The following is a 9,398-nucleotide window of genomic DNA, read 5'->3' on the forward strand; positions in this document are numbered from 1 at the left end:
CATGTATTCCAGTTAGAGAAAAACTTAACTTTTTATTTGTATTTTTACCACATATGAGATAAAAGTTGACTAAAGTGAACTAAACTTATCCCTGTTTGCATTTGTTAGTTACAATAAGTATATACCAATTATGTATTACTATTATAGAAATATCTTCATCTGCTTCAAAGCCTTTCCATGTTTTAGACTTTTACTGTCAAAGCTGAGTAATCATTTGATTATACTTCAAATTTCTTATAGTATTATTTAACAAAATTAAAAAAAATTTAAACTAGGAATTTAAAGAAATGGATATAGAAAACATTGAAAGTTGTGATGTATGTGCTGTATGAACTTCAAGAGAAGAAGAAAAGAATGGTATGTTCAGCTTCCCTGACCTCCAGCTTTCTCCCATCTTACCTCTGATGACAGTTAAAGGACTTATATAGGTGTGATGTAGATTTAGCGACTGACAGTCGAACATTCACAACAATGTTTGCACCCTACATGTGGGAGGATAATATACATACCAAATAAGATCAACCATTGCTTCAAAGATAACTGATTTTACTTTCTTACCATTCGGTGCTAATACTATGAATCTATTCCACAGAAGCTGAGAATATGCCTAGCCTGACATTCTTCAATTCACTTTACAGATGAGTTTTTTAAAAGAAAATGGTCTCTGAAAATGAAATTTAATTCACAAAATTTAGATTGTGCTTACGACCCAATTTAATATTATTCTTTTCTTAGCTAACTGCATTTCTTTGTGCAGATTGACTCTTTCAGTTATTACATACAATATAGTGGGTTTTTTTCAGGAAAGCCTCCTTAATCTGTTCCCAAGTTATATTAAGGTATTGTTCTGTTTGTTCTATAAAATAAAGATAATATATGTCCCCACGATGTTACTGTGAGAACAGTACACTATTTGATATATTATAATGACCAAATAAGTGATAAGAGCATCTTTTCACTTTATGGTTATATTCCCCAATCCCTAACACAACTCAGCATTTAACATTAACTAAAGGCGCATTGATCATTTGACACAGTACCTAGAATACCTACCCAAGTCTTAAGCACAATTTTATACGACCTTGTCCCAAACATGTCAAGTACTCTCTTCTAGTATTTACTTATTTTTCCATCCTCTAATGCCCTTATCTTTTCTCACAATTAGGGGAATTTATTAGGGAAGTCAACAGATTGCCACAAGCAGGATCGGCAAACAGTAAGTATACAGCCATTGGTTTCTCCAAGTTTCTCTCTCAAGTCTTCAGGCTCTCAGCCACACCACATGATCCCTTGGCATCTGTCTCCATCGACAGGAAGCTAGCCTGCCTACCACTCTGTCCCAGAGTTCCACAATTTCAGGCCAGATCGGGGAAAAGTACCCCATAATCTAGGCACTATTCCTTTGAGTCTCTGTGCCACAGTCTGTGATACATCCGGTCTCAGCAGCTTCCACCACTTCCGGCTTAGAGTTTTGAAAAGGCTCTCTGAAGCTCCTATAGGCTTCCTTCATGTTGTCCTTCCCTCCTCTATTTCCTATGACACCTCACTTTCTAGTATTTGTTACTAGCATCTAGTGTTTTGTTTTCATACCAACTTCTGCTCTCCAAAATTGATCAAACATGCAGTCAAGATGTATTGATAATCACTAGTGATTGGAATGCAAATGTTGGATCCAAAGATGGGTAGTTGAAAATTATGGCCTTGGTGATAGAAACAAAACCAGATATCACATTAAAGAAGTTTGTAAGACCAATGACTTCTTCATTGCACATACCCTTTTGCAATAACATGATTATTCTTGTGGAGCTTGCTGGGTTAAGTTCATAGAAATCAAATTGACTATACCTGTGGAAAGAGACAATGGAGTTGCAAAAAAAATGATCAGAGGAGCCAGAGCAAGATGGTGAACAAGTAGCAGGCATGGCACGGAATTGTAGAGATCAACAGAGAGAAGCTGTGGACAGGGATATCCTACACATCCAGAGCAAAAAATTCTCAGCAGAAAAATATGTAGACACAAATTCATTAAAATAAAAAGCAGTAATGCCTGCCTGCTATGCATATAAACACAAATAGACTTGGCCTCAGCCCACACCAAGGGAGATTGGGTCTAATACCCTCGCAGCCCTCCCTCCCCAATGGTAGAGCTAGTAGCCTAGTGAGCCTCATGGGGGTAACTCTACCTGGCAGCCAGGAGTGGCATAAACAGTGACAATACTAACTCTTCACACAAGCTGGGGAGCTTGATCTAACTAACGCCCCATCCTTGGCAAAACTACCCCCCCATCCTTGAGGATGGCTCTGCATGACCCTGTCTGAAGGCAACACCAAATCACACTCCTTTCCAGGCTTTTTTCTTTTTAAAAAACTTCTTTTTCTTTCTTATTTTTACCAGAATGAGAAAAAAAAATGATTTATGAAAATCTTAAGCAGCACACAACTCTAAAGTTCCACTGAAGCACAATAAATATAAGCATGATGTTAAGCACTTCTAAGTCTTTCCAAATATTCGGTATGATACTAGTTCAAAATGATGCAGTGATCTTTTAAGCAACAATGCTCACATTTCCACATTACCCCATATCTTTTATTTTTAAATTAGCAAGGCTAGAATGAGAGAATATAATGAAGTGATCATAACAAAGGTGCTTATAAGTTAAGCAAAAACATTGTGGCAGATAGAACATCAATGTCATGAGCAAAGCTTATGGCCCGTATTTCATGACGATTACTGGATTTTCTGTACTAGGGCTTGAAGACATGTCCTACCTTTCCCAGCTTCTCCCTGTTCTTAATCTCTTATCTTCAGTTCTATGGGGGCACATTTTTTTCAGAGATAAAATAAATGTAGAGGCTATATATATACAATTTATAAAACATATATAAAAACATATAAATACAATTAAGAGTAGACAAGTATCTTTTGATAAAAAGGAATGTAACAGCATAAAATATTTACAGAACCAGAGGGGGAAAAAGGTTCAGATTAACAGAATATTTACAGAGTGTTAAGAAATTGTTAATTTGCTGCTATGGTGAGGCCTCTTCAAGCTCCCAAAACTTTGTTCTCTTCTCCTGAAGCTCTTGATAGTGTTTCTTCTGGTTTGGAGATGAGGTTGCTCATAAATTTTCTTAAAGAAGCTCCCTCTGCTCACAGGTGCATACAGAGAAGTATTTTCTTTAGATTGTCCCCGTGGCTTCAGCTTTCCTTTGTGTAGCTCAGAAGTGAGGGGAGGAGACAAACTTGCTTTGAGATCGAGCACTAGTTTCCTGCTGGAGACCAGAGTCTGCACCGCCTCTTGCTGACAGCTTGAAGGAGATCATGTCAGCAGTAGGATCAGCCTTGGTTGTCTTCAACTTGTGGGTCTTTTGGGGACTCCCAGGGATGGTCAGATGTGGAGGCTTTCTGTCTGGAGTCTTGGTCGATGAATGTTTTATGCTCATTATCTTCAGTAGAAGCTGAAAACCTAAAATTTATTTTGGTGACTGTGAATGCACAGGAACTGAAGGAGCGCTTTGGACACAAGATGCCCTGACGTCGATGTTGCACGTGATGCTGGCTGGCTGGAGTGTACGCCACCAAGGGTCACCTTCTGAGCTGAACTGGAGTCCACAAAGAAGTCATGACCATCCCCTTATGAGCAGGCTGAGCTTTTCAATTAGTTAAGTGAATTGTGGTACTTTTCAAAATGTTTCCCTGTTCTCTCAGCATATTGATCAATGGACTCCATTTCCTTAAAATGAGCCTCATGAAACTTCTTAAAGTTTGAAGGAGTGTTCCCAGATTTTAAATTTTTTTTTCAGCTTTGGAGACAACATTTGTGTAGAGAGACTTTCTGCTGTTTAAAAGTATTTTTGAATCTTTATTAAAGGCAGAAAAATATATTTTCTGCCTTTTCCCATGGAAACTGCATTCTCTGCTCTTTGGCTCTAATTTGGTGAGGGAACGTCTGCCACAGCTTAAAGATCCTGGTTTTCCGGCTTCTGAATCTAGATTTCAGTGAGATCACTTTTTTCCAACTCTGAATGATCCTGCTTGGAGTCAGGGGTTTCTTTTACTGCCCTGCTCTTTCTGTGGATGGCACAGTTCTGTTTGTAATGGATTTGTAATCTGTACCTCATTTTCAACACATGAAGACGCTGAAGTTTGACTTTCATCCTGATTTTCATCTTGATGTAGCTATTATGGGTGTTAGGTAGGTAGTATTATGTGGGAGTAATTAACTCTATTAGGCATGCAGTAAGGGGGTGGTAGACACATTGTATTAAGTATCCAGGGGGAGATTGTTAGATTAAATGTTAGGTGGGGGAGATTAAAAAAATGGAAGAGGAAGTTTTTGCTCTTAGGCTAGCCAGAGGGCCCATAGGGCCACACTATTTATTCAATTGTTGTCCGGGAAAGATATGGGAAGTGAAACTTTTGATTCATAGAAGTTGTCTTTAGTTAATCCTGTCTGAAATGGCAAAAATTAATGTGATAAATGTAAATTTTGAGCTAAGGGGAAAGCTTGCCCCTTGAACTTCTCTGAGACCTTGCTGCTTAGTCACATGGCTGACTGAAGGCCCTACCCTTGCTTGATGTAGTCAGCGGTCTAAGGCCATAGTTCAGTATCAATGGAATTATTTAGCTAAGGATTAAAATAAGATAGATAAGGATTTAATTTGACTGTTTTAAAATTGAGTTTAGGGTTTAATTACTACTCTATATACTAGATTTACACTAATTTCTTCTGCCTATTGTTATTGATATAATGATTGATAGAAATGATTACTAGGAAGCATATTTTTATATAGAGCATTTGTAAGCTCACTGACTTCAGTCATTAAAATATAATTATTCTAATGATTTTGGATACACCTGCAACAAGGTTCTGAAAAGACAAGCCTCGCCCAGTGTCTTGAGTGCTCAGGACATTGGAATTTGAAGAGACTTCACTTGAAAAACTTAAGAAATGATAAGAACCCTTTGGCTTTTTAAATTTTGAATTAGCAGTTTGTGCCTGACACTGGAAAGCTATGGAGCTAAGAAGAACTCTCCTCTCTAGGACTGAAGGTTAAAGAGAGCCAGCAGGCAGCCCAAAATGCTTGCCAGGTGACTAGCTGGATCCACTTATTGAGTGGAAATTGGAGAAGTGCAGGTTGAGTCTGCCCACTGACACCTGTGCACTTGGTTCATAGGAATTGTAAGAGAAGATGAGAGGAGGTTGGTTTGTCTAAAATTCATGACCTAGCCCAAGGAGAACTGCTAGGGTTGTTGAGAATTTATGATGGAGTCCATGGTTGAAAGGTACAGTTGTCAATGGGCATCCTGATGAGGCTAAGTGGGGTGGTCAACCCACAGTGAGTTTACCAAAACCCGACAAGGTGAAGAGAAGATTTTTGAGCCTATGAATGGGTACATATTGCTGCTGACTTTATGGATGACCTGTCCTGATATGACGAAGTTCCAAGTGTAATGAAGATTCTTCTCTTCAAAGAACATGCTTATCTCCTCAGAGCTCTGGGTTGATATAAATGGGCAATATAGAAATTAGATACCCAAAATTGGGTGGCAAAGGCATGAAGTAGCCGGCTTACAAATGTTCATAGGCGGGGAGTATACACATAGGTTGTAGTGTTACAGAGTAGGTGTTCACATAACTGCAATTATTAAATGTAGCATTTTTTTGTTTTGTTCACTTGTAGAATATTATGTTTAAAGGAGGCTGACACATTTTGAATTATATGCATTTAAATTTTATCCTGTTAAGTACAAATATGATTTTAATATTGCTTTGTATAAAAATTATGTATAGCTAAAGAGTTGTATAAAAGTTTCAAGTTGACAAGGCGTGTCTGCGGTGGTTCCATAATTTCATGTCAACTTGCTGAATTAGTATAGTGGTGCAGTCTAGCCCAATTAATCTGGTCACAGCCTGATGATGCCTCTATGTGGGCATGGCCTTCACATGAGGATTCTGGGAACCTCCCCTTTTTTCTCCCTTGAGGTGAACCACACTCTCATTCTCTGCTTCACTTTTCTGGCTTTTGATACACTCAGAGATCCTGGAGGAGCATCGCACCAGCACCAAGATGCTTCCATTCACAAGAATTTTCACCTGCTGCCCTGTGGTCTTCCTGCTTTTGGCCTCAGTGCATGTGCTCTGTGAGTCTAAAGAGGAAATTATGGACTAGACCCAGACATATGGGCTATTATCAAACTTATGGGATCTGGACTGGGTTGGGCTGGGAGGTTTTTTCACTATACAATTTCTTTTTGATATAAACTTCACACTATATATATATATATATATATATATATATATATATTGTGAACAGCACACAAATATGAAATCAACAAACTAACAACACAGAGCAACTTCCAAGTCAAACAAGTAATACAGGAAGAACAAACAAATTAAACACAACACACATATACAATGACACATAGTATGTACATAAATAAAGCAAAATGACAGTAACAAATACAAACATATCGAAAATCTCACTGAATGTTAATGGACTAAATGCCCAGTAAAGAGAAAGAGTGTAGCAGAATGGATAAGAGACAAAGTTCGTTAATAGGCTGCATACAAGAAACTCACCTCACAAACGTAAGCATAAACAGTCTAAGAATCAGAGGCTGGACAAAAGCATACAAAGAAAACAGCAACCAAGAAAAGCAGTGGTAGCAATATGAATCTCTTGGAAAATAGATTTCAAGACAAACAACATAATAATAGACAAGAATGAATAGTGCATGATGATCAAGGAAAAAATAGCCCAAGAAGACATAACTTTAGTAAACCTACCTGCATGTACCCAATGAAAGATCCTTCAAATTCATCAATCATATCCTCAGAGAATTTGAAAAGGGATATAACCTGGATCATACAAACAAGCGTTTTCAATATGCCACTCTCACGGAAAGTGAGAACATCAAGAAAAACTCAGCAGAGTCACAAAAAGCTCAACAACACGATCAGCAAAATCGACCTAATAGAAATATACAGAAAGCTCCATCAGACAAAAACACAGTACCCGTTCTTCTCCAACACAGATTCTTGAAAATAGACTACATGCTAAACCAAAAAACATGCCTCAATTTAAAAAATGATATCCAACATCCAATCGCTTTAGACCACAACATTATAAAATTAGAAATCAACAAAAATGAACAAAAACATAAAGACAAACACATGGAAATTGAACAGCATGATACTGAAAAATGATTGGGAAATAAAGCAAGTAATGGAGGAAACTTTTAAAAAATCCATGAGACAAATGATTATGATAACACACTATATCAAAACCTATTAGACACAGGAAAAGCACGAATCAGAGGCCAACACACACATACAAACTAACACTTGTACAAAAAAATAGAAGAAATCCTAACTTAATACTCTAACATAACACCTTCATAAACTGGAACCAGGGTCCCAAGACAAACTCTCTAATAGAAGAAGGAAAGAAATCATAGAGATCAAAGCAGAAATAAATTATATGAGATGGGGAGGAAATGGAAAAAGAAACTTAGAAAATCTAGAAACAGGGTATTTGAAAAGATTAACAAAGTAGACCATGGGCAAACATAACAAAGAGGGGTGAAATAAAAAATGCAACTACACAGAATAAGAGATGTAAAGGGTGGCATTACAACGCATAGAAATAAATAAAAGAATAATAACGTACTACTATGAAACACTGTATTTTTATTCAAACAAATTCAACAACCTAGGAGAAGTTGACAGATACCTTGAAACACACCAGCCACTCAAATTAATGCAGACAGATATTAAAAAACTCAACAGACTCATAACAAAAGAAAAAATAAAATATATCATTAAAAAATTACCAACCCAGAAAAGTCCAAGACCAGATGTTTTCATGGGGGAACTCTATTCAGTATTCAGAAAAGATCTGACACCAATACTACTCAAAATATTCCAGAACATAATAGGATATAGCAAACTCATTCAAAGAAGCCAGTATGACACTGATACCCAAATAAGGTAAAGACCCCACAATGAAGATTATAGACCAATATCCCTAATGAACACAGACACTGTGGTAGTTATATAATCTGCTGCCTATTTGATAGGATTCAAAATGAAGGGGTAGAATTTAACCTGTCAATCAGGTGGCAGCTTGATGACCTCATTTGGAGGCACTAAGGAGATAAAGAGCTCGCTGGAGACTCTCTACTGACCAAGCTCACATTCCTGGGAGACATTGCAACTGACAAAGGCTAGTACCCTGAGCTGGAAGAGCCATGTGGAGACCTCTGTCAATGCTAGATGCTTGCAATACCACTGGATCCACCAGACTTGCCATCCACTGGCCTGTGACCTTCCTGCATTCAGCATCATTGCATGTGTTTCATGATTCTGAAGAGGACTTTATAGATTGTTATCGGACATATGGGTTAATATCAGACTTATGGACTTGATCTGGACAGGCTGAGATGTTTTCTTAATGTACAATTACTCTTTATATAAAGCTCTTTCTAATACACGTATGAGTCTCCCTGGATTAGTTTCTCTAGTCTATCCAGACTAACATAGCATAGTACCTTGGGAGTGGTGTAATAGAGAAACAAATAATAAAGGTGCAGAGTGAATGTATGTTTGACCTCTGGCTCATAGTAGTTTTTCTTCTTTGGCTAGTTGGAAGTCAGCTCTCTCCATGTGGTTTACTGTGTTGTTTTCTGGAGAAAATATGGGAAGTTAAAATTTTGATTATTTTGCTTGGTGTAGTCTTTGGTTATTCCTGTGTGAAATGGCAAACATGAATGTTGTTAATGTATATTTTGAGCGCCGGGGTAGAAATCTCCCCTAGAATTTCTCACAAACCATGCTGCTTATGGAAAATGGCTGACTGAAGGTCAAAATGGCTGACAAAAGGTCAAAATGGCTGACAGAAAGCCTGGCTCTGGTTTGATGCAGTCAGAGGCCTCATACCATATGTGTTGTCAATAGAATAGTTTAGATAAGGATTATGATAAGATAGATAAGGTTTGAACTTGTCTGTTTTGAGAATTGAGTTTAGGATCTGATTCTACCTTATTTATACTGATTTCTTCTGCTTATTATTGCTGATAAAAGGATTTATAGAAATGATTATTGGGAAGCATAAAATATAGACACCTTATAAACCCACTTGCCATTAAAATTTGATCATTACATGGGTTTAGTACACATCTGCAAAAATGGCTCTGAAAAGAAGCCCCACCCAGTGCTTTGAGTACTCAGTACATTTGCATTCTGAGAGACTTGCCTGGGGGCTGTTGACAGATTGAAGAAAGAGAAACTCTTTGGCTTTTTGAAGTTTGAACTAGTGGTTTTTTTTCAGAAGCTGGAAAAAAATCTGGAGCTTTGAAGAAAACTCCTCTCAAGGACTGAAGTTGGTGAAGGAAG

General features: G+C 37.6%; 1 pseudogene; it reads right to left on the minus strand.

The window, feature by feature from the left end:
• Window positions 1-3,008: 3,008 nt before the first annotated feature.
• Window positions 3,009-9,398, minus strand: part of LOC115873529 — a 23,332-nt pseudogene continuing 16,942 nt past the window's right edge.

The sequence above is a fragment of the Echinops telfairi genome, unplaced genomic scaffold (assembly GCF_000313985.2).
Source record: "Echinops telfairi isolate 266 unplaced genomic scaffold, ASM31398v2 ScPeMD7_7469;HRSCAF=8507_0, whole genome shotgun sequence".
Taxonomy (NCBI): domain Eukaryota; kingdom Metazoa; phylum Chordata; class Mammalia; order Afrosoricida; family Tenrecidae; genus Echinops; species Echinops telfairi.